Source organism: Myzus persicae, unplaced genomic scaffold, assembly GCF_001856785.1.
Source record: "Myzus persicae strain clone G006 unplaced genomic scaffold, MPER_G0061.0, whole genome shotgun sequence".
Taxonomy (NCBI): domain Eukaryota; kingdom Metazoa; phylum Arthropoda; class Insecta; order Hemiptera; family Aphididae; genus Myzus; species Myzus persicae.
Window position 1 is genome coordinate 129,579 of NW_019103998.1, and position 16,996 is coordinate 146,574.

Genomic DNA, 16,996 nt, shown 5'->3' on the forward strand with positions numbered 1-16,996 from the left:
CTAAATAGAAAAACAATTATGGACTTACCTGGTTTCTTAGTCATAATTTTTTTTTATTATTTTCAATAAAAGCAAAAATATTTTAAATCATTAATAATTTTGTGGTAAATATTATATATTTGTAATGAAACATGTAGTTTAGCTTTAAAATATTCAGTACATCCAATAAAATCATTTTCGGTGCAAAAACCATATTTGTCCGGACATATCAGATTGTTGCACTGCATTTTAAAACCAGATGAGTCCATTTTGATGATATCACCGTATCTAATAATTGGACATATCCGTTTATTACACCGAAATATGTAGCATATTTTCCTCATTCTGAATCCACCACAAAAACGATTTCTCGAAAATGTGGACTTACCTGGTTGTTGCACTGGACCCTTCAATTTGTCTATGAATACAAAAATGATAGGATGAGTTGAATAGAAACTAGAGTTGAAATGAGAGTGGACACTGGACAATGGCTCACACTATTTTGTTATAAACATGGTGATACTCATGTTTGAGCCATATTTCATGGGGATATTGATATTGATATTGATATTGATATTGGTATTGATCACCCCGCTTATAATATTATACTAGGTGTGTGTATTATAAAAACTAATAGGAAGTAATTAGTCAAGTAAATTTATAATTCTAATATAATAAATTATTACTAATTTTAGTTGATGGTGATTTAAAGTGATAAGGAGAAAAACGGGGTACCTAAATATTATATTCATAGAACCCTGTGAGAAATTATACAATATAAAATCCAACTGGGTCTTTTTTCAAAATTGTATCCTTATGTTGTTGTCACTATGGGTTTGAAACGGATTACATTGTAACGTTCTGTGTAAGTTTGGATCGTTCATTTCTTTTCTTTTATCTCACATCTAGGTAAGTATATTACCAATTGCCCCGTGCGCAAAAAATTAATTTCAAGAAGAGATTATTTTCCACGTCCGGTAGTCGTTTAGCAAAAATGTGTTTGTTAGATCTTAGATGTGTATCCATTAAACACCGGCCCGTGAGTTGCGTATCCATTAGATGCGTTGGCCCGATGGCAAATTTTTGTTTCATTCAAACTTAATTTTTAAGGCATTTCAACGCAAAGTAATTGAGTCACAAGCGGAAGCGATAACGCATTGTATGGTGTGGCGACTATTGAATACGGTGCAGTATTCGTTCAGAAAAAGCGAAATTATTAGGTTAATTTTTATCAGAAATAATATATTATGTCAGCAAAAGTAATACGCGTTACGTTCCAAAATTTTCAAAATCTAGTTAGATATCAATTCTTATTAAACAAATACGTCGATAAATTCAAATCGATTACGAATATGTCTTCAGAATAGACCAAAACATATAGGTGCTAATTCCCAGTCAAACCCGCCATTCAAGATAGATGGTTAATTCAGACCTAACCTTTTCCAAACATAAAACTAAATAGTATTTAGATAATGAAAAGTATTTTTTTCAATTTTAAGCCGAGACGTAGGTACAGTTGTCCATGTTCAAATATTAGGCGCCAACTTTATCAACTATACCAAAACGACTATTTGCACAAATGCATCCAAAACGTACATTTTTATGTTATGAAAAAATACACTATTTCCCTTATAATGTTGTAGGTATAGGGAAGTAAAATAGTAAATCCAAAACATACTACAATTTTTGATTTTTATAAAAATTATTACATGTCGTCGTTATTAAGTTTGAAATTGAATTTAAAATATATACATAATTGGGCACATTTGAATCACTTTGAATGTAAATAATATATTATTAAACCATTTTTAAAAAATACCTTAATTTCAAAATGGACAGTTTTTATTGGTAATGTAGGATGTTCCCTCGAATGTTTCATTATGACCGCCACGGTGAAGTCATAGTTTGTTGGGCACTTGCTCTCATTATTACATTGCTATTAACACGACTGTTAATTGGTCTTAAGTTGTTGTTGTTTTTTTTTTAATGTTTACTATAATAATATAGTCTTAAACTCGGCAATGCCGTAAACTATTCTTTATATTTTATAGTATTGTTATGTTATAATAAATTAATAAAATATAATTATTATATTTATAGTACCGCAGGTAATGTGAGATTAACATTAATATTATATTAGTTTTCTATTAGTCAACTATGTATTTAGACTATACAAGCTGGCCATTTAAAAATAATCTAACCCGATGGTTTTCATTATTTAAATAAAGAAAGCAAGAAATGTAAGAGAATAATCCTAAGCGAATGTTAACAAAATGGTACTGTTGCCATTAAATTAATGGAAACGGTAAGGTTTGGATTATTGTACATTTTGAAAATCCAAAAAATAATGTTTATACTTAAAAATATATTATTTAAAAATATACTGTATATAACTCATTAAGCGTTTATTGAGCTTTAGTTAACTGATATTGGTTATGGATAAGGAGATACAGAAAATCGATTCTCCTGAAAAATCAGTAATTCGGAAATAGCATAAGTATGTTTTGGATTTCGACCTCTCAAATAATAATAATAATTTATATTACCGGACTTCTGCACCAATAATTACCCCGAAGAACGAATTCCGTCATCGCTTTTTTCTCTTACTTTTCCGCTTACGGAGACACTCCACTTAGGTAACAATATATTAACAATTAATTTGTTTCTTCATCGACATTTTGGAGTACCCCTATCGTCGGTTAAAATCTAAGCCCGTCCGTCTCGGGTTACTCGGCACCAAATTAATTCACACATTTTTTTAATCGTATTTAAACATCGTGCCATGTGTTTTTAATTATTATTATAATTGTTAATATTTGTTTTCTCGGGTACCCAGGAATATAAACGCACAAATCCACAACGATCCGTCTTTTCGGGTCTCGGCTCATGATTGGCGACTTGGTCCAAAGTGACAGACGACCGCCGGAAGGTCGTCATACGAATTTGGCGAATTGTCGATCGGTCCCGACGTTTTCGTGCGATCTTAACCCGTTATTAATGAATTATACGAAAACTAGTCTTGTCGACTACACATTAGCAAAAAGTCGTTTTTAAACAGTTTGAGATTTTATTTAGAAAGAGATCTCTTGATTAAATATTATTAGGCACGAACAACAAAATACAATCCATTATTAGATTCGTGTTTTGTGTCGATGATTTTATATTACAAACGAAAATACTTAATACTATACAGTAATTACTGCAGTGACTTCGAATGGTCACAAGAAATTGTCAATCTAGATACGTCCGCTGTGTGGAGTGGCGTATTTACAAGAGGGGGTGGAGGTCCAGAGGTACGGACCCGCCACCCAGAATCCCCAAAAAAGGTATGGTAACTAAATACATTGAAATCTTATTTCCAAAATATATTATAATTCAATTTTATGATGTCCATTCGAAGACGTTAAGTATAAAAATAAATAAATAACAATCGTCTAATATCAAACATCTAAAAAATGTTACAATCAACAACATTTTTGAAGCCACCCCGCCCCCCCCTCTCGCCGTAAAAAGTTGAAACCTCAGTGCACGGTTAATGATGCCGTTAACGTCGTTATAACGAATTGTATTCGAGTAGTGTAAACGAAACGGAAATAATTTTCCGTCTCCGATTAGTTTCATCCATTACATTATTATAGTACATACATCAGAGCTTTCATTACAAATCATTAGCCCATTACGCTGACTCGACGAATTCGGTCATCTATAATAATAAACGTGCTCTAAAATTCTATCTGCAGGTGGAGGTTAATATTCGATTGATATATTATTATTATTATTATTATTATTATTATTATTATATCCTATTCGCCGAGGCTCAAACTCAATCCTAAAGTCGATATTGTGTACCTTTGTTGGAGTAAATGCGTTACCGCGGTATATATACACTGTCTAAAGCGCACGATAGAATCTTATTTTTTTCCAGCTTATATATGATTGTTTTGAATCACTTTTAAGCACATCTATTGGTAATACGATTTGAATTTAATTTAATAAAGAGTCGTTTTTTTGGAGGAAAATACACTAATAAGAGTACCAAGTGGCGTACTTACTGACACGAGTATTAACCGGATAATAGTTTTGAAAACATGTTTCACTTTGTTTGGTCATTTCTCGATCATTCGAGATACATTTTTTTTCTATTTTTCTGAACAGAATAAAACTCATTTGAAATGGAATTCGAATATATAATCAAAATAATTGTTATCAGAGTAACACTCAAGTGAATACGTCATTACGTCAGAACGCGTCTATGTCTATTCTGTTCTAAAAAAACGGTAGTGTTGAATACAGGTGAACTCTAGGGGGGAATAATGTCACTCTAAAATTTCGTTGGCCCCCTCACGAATTCAAATGACATCAAAATGTATTTATTAAATGTACACTATTTGTCATGATTACCAAGAACTCATCTAATCCTGTTCAATAAAATGTATGTATTTTCTAATTATATCTAAATGTCTTAATTGTAGCTTGTAATAAATAACGTAGTAATATAAACTTAGTTCGTAATGTTTTAATTTATGAACAATGAAAACCATTGAACGATAATTGTATTATCGCTTATCAACATGTTTATGAATTTTAAATGTTTCACTTGGAATATTTCAAAATTGAAAATTGCGCTCTCCTTGAAATATTTCAATATAATAATGAAAAATACTTTTTTCCTTTGTATAACACTTTTGACTATAGATTATTAATATTAAATAGTAATATATGATTACATACAGAAAACATCGATAAAAAAACCTATCGGTTATCAAGTAAAGTTTACAAATCAATATAATATGTTAATGGTTATAAATAGAACAACTATTTAACTAATTTAAAACATGTTATATTGGTATTAAAATATATAAATTATATCAGAAAAACAATAATTATTGTTTGTGATTAAAAATCAACAATCGTATATACAATAAAGTAATTGAGTGATAAAGCTTGACTACTTGATATACTATTAAATATGATAAAAAGTATAATCTTATAAAGTTATGACACTAGCTCTACAATAATTTATAGTTTATAAATTATAAATGTTTAATCATAATATAATCTTGAATTCTGAACAATTTACCGTATTATTAAATATCTTAATCAATAAGTCCTAAATAAGAAACATCAATTATTTGTATACTAGTTTTAAAATATGTTATGATGTCGAGTAGCTTTTGAGTTATAATAACTTAAGAGTTGAAATTCTGTATTATGCTTACATTTTTTATTTTACCGATTGTTTAAACAACTTCTTCACTATAATTTAAGCATGTGCCATAATATTTTCTGTTTTTTTTTTCATACAATAAACCAACTCGTTAACACGTTAACATCTTATCTTGCTTTAGGTTTATAACTGTACATTTTTAGATATAATAAACTATTTTTTTTTTCACACATAAATAAATATTTCAAGACAATAAATCGCATGAAATTTTAAAACGTAATTATTATTGTAAGTATTTGGCATAATAACGTATAATCACCACTACTAATGCATTTGTCTGTTTAATGTAACCAATAATTTTTACCGTATCCACCACCTATAAATTATAGTTTTGAAAATATTGATACATTTCACTCTACTCCAAGACAGTATCCAGTAGCTGATGACTGAAAGACTACTCTATTTCCGACGAAAGGCTTCAAAATGTATGTCCGAAAACGACGAAAATGTCGAAACAATAAGTCTGTAAGTAAATATTTATAATAAGTCTACGTAGGTATAAGTATAAGTGTACTACTACACGTCGTAACCACTGAGTGAGACGACTAACGTTTTCGCGAAAAACTAACAATTTCATGAAACTGGCTAACCATTTGTCTACACTTCATGATTTTCAGGATTTAGTCAACATTTTCTTTGGGTGATAAAATGTATTGTAATAAAATACATTTTTTTTTTCATCATAAATATAATGTTACCGTTTACGTATTTTAGTCTTCCAAAAGCATCATTGGAAACTACTCGTTCGAATTTTGAATTAGAAACAGGCATCAACATTTTCAAAAAAGTTATCAACTTAATAATTTAATGTTTACAGTAGAAATGATGGGGGAGAGGGTTCTCATCTGAAAAACAGAACTTTATATAATCCCAGTGGAAACTCCTTAAGAAAGTGTTATAAAAATCTAAATAATTTGAAAGTATGGCATTGAGAAAGTGTACTTACCAATATGTAAAAATTCCAATATTTAAAAATTCCATGAGCAACTGCATTATTGAAGTAAAAAAATTAAAAAAGCGATTAGCATGAACGATGAACCGTCCTGTTTGATGTTTTAATAATTGATAGGTATCGCTTGTTGATCAATTCACATACAATTATCGTCCGGGCAATATATAACAGGATTTTTTTTCGCTACTTCGTCCGCAAAAATTATGACTCTGTGTTGAGGATCGCATCATCAACAACGTCATATTGTACGAACGCCGTGACTGACAACTATGTAGAGTAGGTACGAACAGTAGTTTAATTATGCCGGTGGCATCGTCTAACCTTTGACCTGAAAAGATTTTTGTTTTATTTTTCATAGCCAATTTATGAAGCTCGAGCAGGCTTCCGAGGCCGGCAAAAAAAAAACATATTATATGCCAAAAGACGTCAGCCGGTATGATTAATTAAAAACTGTCATTAATCTGCACCTTATATACATACCCACCTATAGAACGTTATAAGTACCGAACCGGACATAATATTATCCAGGTTGTTTGTGTGTGTGTGTGTGTGTGTGTGTGTGTGTGTGTGTGTGTGTGTGTGTGTGCGTGTGTGTGTGTGTTTTTCATTTTTAAACGCAACGAGTTAAAAAAAAAACCCGGCAGTCTCTGTGTACAGACTTCCATTGTTCAAATTCTATGCATATTCAAGACGATAATGCTATAGGCGTATATTATGATACGAATTATGTTTTCGGAGCGCACCGAAACAAATAACAATTACATTACCGGCGGTCCTAAATAATTCACGTGAACTATTTACGATCCGTTGTATACCTACGCAGGTACATTACGGTTGAGTAGAGGTAGGTGCGTGGTTTAAATGTTAATTTTAAAACAAACGTAACGTCGTGTAAGCGTGTCCCGTCTTCCTTTTTATTTTATTTTTTTCGAAAACCTCCGAAGTATACAGAACAGAGAATATGTCGGTTTGGAACTCGTTTCCGGATGTCGAGGGGACCATACTTCCTGAATGTAAAACTTCTCGAAAAGGTAATGCGCCAAAAAAAAAAAAAAAATCCGTTTGATATGTAAACCAATTAAAAGGAAAACTTACACTAACCACCAGGAATAAAAACTATTTACAATTATTAAAACTTAAATGTGACTGAAGCTTTGTGTCCAAAATACAATTATTTCAATTCGTACTTGTTCTTAAAAAAAAAAAAAAATTTTAGTAGGTACCGGAAAATTAGCTTATAAAAGTATTTTTAATCTCTCAATTAAACTTCCGACTGCTGCGTAAAACCACAGACAATGAATCTGAAATATTTCACCTGCAATTTTTCAATTTAAATATTAAAAAATTTAAAAATTTTTTTTTAAATATTTCAACGAAACTTTGAAAACTGTTTATTTGTCTTTTAAACGTATTTGGTCATAGATGATTAGAAATGGTTATTGTTGTTCACACACAGCCAATTACGATAGTGAATATTGACTATAATTAACCAAGGTTCACTGTGATAAAATTGGTTCAAACTGCATCGTGTCGTGTGGTGTCGTGTCGCGAAATGTTACAGTGCTTAGATTGGCCCTACCACGTGGTTAAATTTGGTTTCTACCACCAATTTTAGTACATAATTCATAGTACATATTGTATACAATATAAAAAATTATTATTTTTTTTTTTTATTACTGAATATAAAAATTTAAAATTCAACTAAATTTTTTTCGGATAAGTTCAAAATAACCAGTCGGTAAATCTGATTATAAGAACGACTTTTTTGGTAAAAACATGTATCTAAGTCTAGTGGTTTATTTTTTAGAATTTTTTTGAATATCAATATTTTTTTAACTAAATTCATTTAGAACGTAATAATTTTTTTCAAAATAAAATTTTAGACAATTTGCTGACATGAGTGCATGTTTCTTAAATTATTTACTACTTATATAATATTAAAAATCCTGTCCTGCGTTAAGGTAGCATCATTGTTTTTTCTTGGTCAGGTCTATCTGTTACACCTTATGTAACAAAATAATATAATTTGATAATTTATTTTTTTGAAGTTTTAAAATACATTGTAGTGGGTACCTCTAGACTTCTAGAGTATATCATATCTAAAATGAAAAACCTATATTTCAGAGTGAAATATTGTCAGTTGGCATTATAATATTATATTAATTCATTTTTCTCTTTTTTTTAAGCGAGTAAGTGGCAATTATCTCGCTTGTCCTGACCACACACCACTAGAGTAGTGGGTAGGTACCTATTAACGTGTGTGGTCTTTGTGATTTTTTCAATAAATTTGACGACTATTGGAGACCTTCAGCAAAACGGTTCTGCAGTGGAAGGAGGGAGGTGATAATCCTTATTCGCAAATAATTAAATTGAATAAAATATTCGTAGAAAACCATAGTGTAATTTGTTTACCAACATCCGAGTGTCGGGTCAATTTTAATTTCATCAAATGTCGTTCTCGCTCTATTTATTCATCTTTTCGTTCAATCTAAACGCATAATAATACAAATAATGTATGCGTCGTGGAAAATTGAAGCAGTGCTCGAAGAAATGAATAATAATTACTCGCCGATGACCGAGTGACTTCGATGGCGAGGTCTATAGATTGATAAAAACGACTAGGTCTGTTGACGAATAATAATAATAATAATAATAATAATAATAATAACAATAATAAGTAATAATAACAAATAATAATAATGATGATGATAATAGTCTGTTCAAAAACATTTACTACATAAATTACAATGATGTAACAGTGCACCGTCTAGACGACCGGAACACCATACTCGTACAACATGGTGTGCGCGTATTTTGTTGTACCTTCTTTAGTGTGGGTGGGTAAATCTTTTGTGAACACAGCGAGACTCATTTTATCGAAAAATAATTGATTGGCTTGACGCGTTTTATAGTATTTGAGTTTTTTAATAAGCGCGTCCCCCCATATTGTCAGACTTCTAGAGGCGACGTGATTTGTTCATCTCGTCGACATTACAATAATTATTTATTTTTCAACTGGCTGTAAAGGCTAACTGCTATTTTGAATATAGTATTACAGTGGTCAGTGATATAAAATAAAAACGATTCTTACAGGAAACAATAGTTATACAACCTATATTGATGTACACTTTTATGTTTAAATGATTGACGTTTACAATTTTAAAAACAATTTTTATTTTTACGGCTTAATTTAATGGAATTTAATTACAGTACAATAAATAAAATAAAATTAGTTAAGTACATAAAAATATATTCGTTTAATTGATGAAAAGTACTTTGACAGTTGTAAGGATTATTGACGAATTTTTAATTGTTGGCCAATCGTTTTTGATGCACTATCTTGTGACGAAATGTTTTCAACATGATTTCCTTGATCTCCTCAAATAATATGTGCCCTAAATAAAATGTCAATCTATTATAACTACATTGAGAGTGTATAATAATATTTAAGATGCAATAGGCAGACATCTTGCAAAAGTACCCACTCGCACGACTGCGCGGTCCTCCAAATCCGACTAAAAATCTTGCTTTCAAGAATTTTTTCCGATGTTGAGGATAAATGAGTGATGGTCATCACTAATCGGGCAATACACACTGTATAATGTCAGTGGAGGTAATACGAGGTGAATATTTTGAATATCATTTCGCGATAGAAATAAATATTAAATGTAAATACGATACCAACTGTCTACTGAATGCAAACAACATCAACAATATTATTGGCGGTGGTTTAATTCAAATCTCGTGTCTGTCACTTTCAGCGCTAAATACGATTTTTCGAATCATATTATAACAATACCGTGGATATAAAACAAAACAAAAAACACAAATAAATTCAAAAACAAAAATGCTCAATCTCGTGTATAGTAAACAGTCGTGGTTTAATGGTTGTTGCATTGGTAAGAAAAAAGTATCTCCGAGTCGTAATTATTGTCAATACTATTAGGTCTAAATGGATAGGTAAGTATAGGTAACAAAATAAAAACAATCGAAAATCAAAAATGTTATTAATTATTTAACATCAATAATATCAACGGACATTAAACCTAATCTATACGGCGTAGTGAGTGTACAGCCGATAGATATTGCAACATAACTTTCTTTATAAGTGACTATACTAATTATATAGGAACAACAATAATTATTATTTTAATACTTTAAGGACTCAAACCCGTCGTTTGTCTGATCTTTGTTTGCAGTTAAATTTGTATTTTCATCGAACGGAAAATTGACTTTAAAGTGGATTCCAGATTGGTCCGGCGCCGGCCTCGTCCAGAGCTGAGCATTCTCCGTTAGTAGCTTGGCCATTGATCTCCAATAGCACATATATCCATTATTAATTAATAGATTGAAGGTTGACATTATCAACTGAAACGCAGTAGAAGCGAAATCGTCGTGAATAATAATAACATGTCGACGGTTAAGACTTGAAAGCCTGACTAGAGTACCCAACCAAAACAGAATTTTGCGGGAGAAATTATCTAAAAAAAATACGATACAGCGTTTAATCGGGTTATTTTAATTAGTGAGTATTATTCTTTTATGCACCAGGTGAACCAATAATCTCGGAGGATTGAGTTGAGAATTATCTTTAACGCAATATTAAAAATTAACTTTATTTATGACCTATTCGAGGGTTAGGTATACACAATTTGACCACGTAATGAAATCCTGACGGCATTTTTATATTTAACCTTTATAATATGAAACGTTTCTTTTCTTTGTGGATCATATTATTTTGAAAGGCTTTGTTTGATGACAATGGTAAGCACAATAATTTAGATGCGGCCTTATATTTTGTGTACAAGGTGACTTTTTAAGCATGCTCGTCCTATTTTTGTGGTTAAATTGTGCAGATATTAAAATTCTGAGCTCCTCCTAAGCGGCTGGACTGATTTCGAGGAAATTGTTTGCGTGTTTGAGTGAGTCCCTGGGTGGTTTTGATTAACAATTGAACCCAATACGTCCATTCCGAATAGATGCTCAAACAAAGATTTTAAGATTTAGGGTGAGATCGAAAAATGTTTTTGTTTATAAATGACTGCCGTTGGTTACAGCTTTCTGCATATTATAATAGTAATCGGAGAAATAATTAGTAGAAATCTAAATCGGATAGATGAGATAAAAGCATACATCAAATTACCACGTTTAACGTTTTAAATAAAGAAAATATATCTATAAACAAATATCAGAGTTCAATGCATATTTGTAGCTTGAATAGGTAACTCAAAAACTGATTGACCGATTATTTTTTGAAAATTTCAAATCTTTCTTGGAAATATCAGAAACATTTAGAAAGTAGTTGAACCGCGTTCGATTTATATCAAGTGTTATATTCAATCCGCCGAGGGTGAATGTCAATATGTATTGAATTAGTTCACAAAGCGAGATAAACTGACACACATTAGCCCAAAAACTGAGGTACACCAAAACCAAGATACATAGAGCCATATATTTTATCATTTTTTTTCACGGGCAAAGTCAGGTGATACAGCTACAAATAGATGTCGGTTTATCTGAATTTAACAGGCTCAAAAACTACTTTTCTGATTTTAACAATATGTAGTTATATTAATGGATGCCTTGAACATTTGAAAATTGGAGTTTTTTATCTACATCTTATTTTTTAAACTTTTATAAATAGCTAAAAAGTTGCTGCACATATGATTGATTTTCAGATTAAGATAAAAGAAAATATTTTTTTTTTTTGTTTATCTAAATGGCTGTACTTGGTTACAATTCGACATACTACTGTTATAACACAATTTGAAGATAGACATTTTTTACAAACATATTTATTAAAACTACAAATCTATTATCTTTGGCCCACGAAACGTCGGACAGCTAGTGTTATTAATATTACTTTTTAGGTATTCTTTAAAATAATATTGTGTTTTACAAACCTATCTAATATCGAAATTTCAGCAATCGAGAATGTTCGCTATTCAGAAATTGCACTGATTCAAATGTTTTTTCTACTAAAATTACCTAGCAATGATGAACCAACCAACCTTTATTATTTTGGTTTTATCGGCCTTGTCGTATGATTCATCGAAATATGACCAGTAACGGTATTTCCAAAGTTCGACGTTTTCCAATGCCTTTTTCAGAGCCTACAGTAAACAAAAATTTTAGTATTTACAATTAACTATTGTGCTTTTGAACTAATATGCAATTTTTATTTAAGTATATATACTTTCTTAGAATTCTGATGTTTTTCGCTGAAAATTATGTTTTCATCCGTCAACTTTTTGGCGATTTTGACATTTAAGTTGTTGGATAAAATGTCCTCTATCATCAGGGTTTTGCACAGTGACTTGTAATATTTATCTTTTTTTTCACTTTCCAATCTCTGCAATTAGCTCAACTATTATTAATGAGACTGGGATTTCAATGCACTTTGCATTATTTTACGAATCAAGCTACGTTATGCTTAACATATACGTTTCGTGTATTTTTAAAGCCTAAAACCAAGTTTTTATTTTGCAACTTTTGGTAATTTTTAATTTTAAAGTCATTTTTTTTTTCATATTTAGAGTAGAGCATTTTTGGGGAACTTTTGAAGTTTTTGAATTCAAAATTTGAATTTTATTTTAAGACTTTTACATTATATTTATATAAATTTAACAAACTTAAACAGTGTAAATGTATATAAATATAAAAGATCTAAAACTAAATAAAAAGAATAATGATTATGTATGAAAATAATTTTTTTTCCTTATTTAAGAAGTCAAACACCTTCTACGATATTTTTAAATACATATTAGAATTTACACCAAATTCATATCGCACATTTTTAAAAATAAGTGCATTTTTTTCCAATATTCAGAATTTTTAGGACATAAAAGCATTTTTTTAAAGTAATTTTATTAATAATTCATAAAGAGTGTAATTAATACCTTTGACAATAGTATAGTGTTTTTGTGGGCAGAATTACTATTTCCCGTAGTGAATTTCATTTGCTGATCAATGAACTCATTTTTGTCATCTTTTTCAGCTACCAATAGAAATATTAAAGGTAGTATTATATAAATCAAAATATACCTAATATATGTATTCTTCGAAGTATGTAATAAACGGTGCGGTCCATTTGACGCAAGACACTTATTACTTCAATAAACACTAACGTTTTTGTAAATATTCCTCTTTTTACATAATTCGAAGTTGTGAAAAAAAATGTATATTATATATAATATCATTATACTATTGCTATCTTTATAATTTTTCTAAACATTTTTAATATCTTGAATGACAGTATACATTTTTAGTATCACGTTCTAAAACACAATATTATTCACAGTGTTTCGGTCTATCAAAATCAAATTTCAGACTAGTAATTTATTGGTTTTAAGTACTTACTTAAAAAAAAGTGTTGGCCGGAGTAGTGGGCAAACGATTGTTCGGAGTAACAAAGTACCACACCACATCCACCAATTTAAAACTTAAATACTTACTACCGATAAACTACTCATAAAAAATCACATCAAAGTACTCCAAATAACATCTGCTTCATTAAAAATGCATGTTGTCATTGAACGAATAAGAAACAAATTAAATAAAATGATAACAACAGTGAAATTTCAAAAATATTATTTTTCTTGAAAAAATTTTGTACTTGACGACTTAAGATAGTATAAAAAACAAATTTTCAAAAACGTTAATAGTTTTTGAAATAATGAATTTCTTACGCAAAGTAGATCATTCGGTACATGTAATTTAGTTAAGATAATACCAAAATAAAAAAAAACATTCCCAATTCATTATTTCGTTCCAAAATATTAATTTTAACCATTGTCTAGTGTCATTACTATGTGGTTTTATACTAATTGACATACAAATATTAAACTTGTGTAACTGTATATTATTTTTATTTTATATTCATTTTAACAGAATACAACAGTATGTATACATAAATTGATCTATTTAAGTGGGACATTTTAGTGAAGCTTATGAACCACAACTATATGGTCATATGGGTAGCAACAGGTATATGTGGACCTCTAGTATGATCCATAACTTATGAACTATCTGATCATTTGAATCAACTATAGTTTATATCATATTATTATTGACCTTTTTACTTACCATTAGATTGGGAGGAATTTAGTGTGCAAAAAAAAATGTGTATACTGAGGACTAAATGTCCTATACGGTTTTATAAACGAGTATGTGAGATTTGAACTCAATTTTGTAAATTATTAAAATAAATAACCATAATTAGAAGAATAACCTTACCAAGAATCAAAATGTTATCAATTTTTTACTTGGTTAAGTTTTTGAAAAAAAACCCAAATATTGTTTTACATAACTTCAAATCTTGTATGAAAAAAACTTCAACTCACCCAATAATCGTTGTATTTCTTCAAATTGGTCGTTAATCCTTGATAAAATTACTTTTTTATTGTGTAGCTTATCGTTTAATTCATCTTCGTATTCGTGTTTGGGCTTATCGAAGTTACCAATTTCATTAGTTAGCTGTTTATTAAACGAAACTAAAAAAAAAAAAGGTAAGCTAATAATAGATTTTGACTTAATATTTATTTTTAAAATTATCTAACTTTGTTTTTGCATTTGTGAATCTAGTCTATTTAGACTAATATTCCTTAGCTTAATATCTTCATTTTTTTTCCTAATACTTTTGCCAACTGTTTGTATTTCTACGTTCAACTTTTCTATCGTCGTCATGATTTCGGAAAATGACATTTCATCCTCCATATTGACTCGATAATGATTTTAATGAATCGCGGAAAAGTTCAGTGTGTTTAACGTTTAGGCCATAATATTATATCACCGCAATATATTGTTAGCAATGTATGGTTCATTTGTATCACTGTGAATCCATTTCGCTATTTTGATTTTACCTTAGTTTACGAACATAAATAAATTGATTACGGCTCAGGGTAAAATGTAAAAAAAAAAAAACCAAAAACGGTTATCACAACATCAATAATATATTATAATACAATTATATTTTAAGATTGGAAAATAAATGGTTGTATAAAATATAGTGTTTATCGACTTGGCGGAAAAATGAAACGCAACAATAGGAATGATGTACACGTATGCCTAGCAACGAGAAAAATTATGAACAATTTCAGTCCTCGGAGAGTTTCGAGTGTCCACGGAATAAAATAAAATCTGTCATCATTGTGATTTGAAATGTGGACTAAGTCAACATACCACATGAACGGCGTTAAAAATTCAAACTTTACAATTCTAAATCTCTTGTTGCGATATATCAAAAATAAGTTTGACCGTTATTGGCTACCGATTAGACATGCTATTTTAATAATATACTAACTGAGTTGTTGTAGTTACGTTCAACTTTTGATGGATGGAAATTGATAGGGTCAAGAGTGGCCACAGTCCTGACCTTGCATTTACTGTTTACACGAGTCTATAATAATATATTACTACGATTAATCGGGATCGCATAAATGCAGATTTATAAATATGGATTGTGTAGTTTTTTAGTACACCCGAGTATGCGTCTTATCGTAAACCCATTTTTAAGGACCATTAGGTATCCCTAGTATGGATATTTTTACAAATTTTGAATTTTAAACAGGTACCTACACGAAAAAATTCAAAAAATGTATACACTTTTTAAATTACAGTAAACAATAAGGGCTCTTATTTAGAAAAAAAGAACAAAAAAAAACAGTGGTTTGTAATCACACAGGACTCGAGAATTTAAAAATATGGTCTAAAAATGAATTTCAACATTTCAAATATCATAATTAAAATGAATGTATATCTAATTTGTTATTTTAGGTACCTACTACTAGGTTGTATCGTTAACTGCAGTATGTCTGGCGAGACAATTGCAATTTTTTCGCAATGCATTTCAATGTTGTTATTATTATTATTATTCCTCATCGGTTTTGTTATTTATTTCATTTGTCCCTGGCATCTGAGCTATAAACGTTTTCGTTAACCTACTTTGGTATTAGACGGCGTTTTGAAATTGATAACATTCACGGTTGCCACCTACGTGATACGGTTGTGTGATGTCGACTCTGGTTTTGTTTCTTCGACAATTTTTTTTTTTATTATTGCAATATTGAAATTATTTACTTGCATTTATTTTATCCATAATACTGGGCGTCGGGGTTCACGTAAGACACACGTTTAAATATCAAACATCTAAAAGAGCAAATATTTTATCAAGAGAGACATTGAGACATTTGTTTGTTACTTAAAAGTCCACGGCAGGCATAGTTTTTTTATGAAGTTATTATTGTTTAGAATTGTAATCTTTCCGCACACTTCACAAACCTCGAACAGTTCACAGCATAGATAATGAAATTGTAAAATATGAATTAAATTAACAGCATTAAAAAAAATCAGATGGAGTTATGCGGTTGATGAATATTAATATTATACTAATTGTATTGCGTCAACTACGAACAGGCTTACACAGCTGTACACAAAATTACAGTAACAAAAATTGAAGAGTTCAAAGGTATATATTAACCTCAAAAATAAGCCTTTAACATAGAGGCACAGTAGTTTGACACACGTTTTATTAGTGTACATGCACCAACAGATGATAAACGCAAGAAAATAAAGATACATTCTATAATATGAATTAAAAAATACGCTGAACCTGATAACAAGTAACGAAATAGACAATTTTAATATGAGCAGGCTTAGGGGCTTATAACTCTAAAAAATATACAAATATGCATGCAAGTATGCTTCTAAAATCATTGAAATATGCATTGTAATATGCATTTATATGCATTAAAAAAAAAAAATCAACCACTAAATCTTGGTTGATTTCACTTTTAAGTTTTAACTTAAAAAAATTATTAGTTAAAATTTATATCTAATAA

The 16,996-nt window shown here is 29.8% G+C and overlaps 1 long non-coding RNA gene and 1 pseudogene across 1 annotated transcript; both read right to left on the bottom strand.

Moving 5' to 3' along the window:
• Positions 1 to 5,066: 5,066 nt before the first annotated feature.
• Positions 5,067 to 6,433, bottom strand: LOC111037425. The gene is made up of 3 exons (XR_002604882.1): positions 6,153 to 6,433; positions 5,905 to 6,051; positions 5,067 to 5,669 (listed from the first exon to the last, which is right to left on the bottom strand). It is a non-coding gene; the product is annotated as an uncharacterized LOC111037425 (long non-coding RNA).
• Positions 6,434 to 10,307: 3,874 nt separating this feature from the next.
• On the bottom strand, positions 10,308 to 14,873 carry LOC111037423 (annotated as a pseudogene).
• Between the last annotated feature and the right edge of the window lie 2,123 nt (positions 14,874 to 16,996).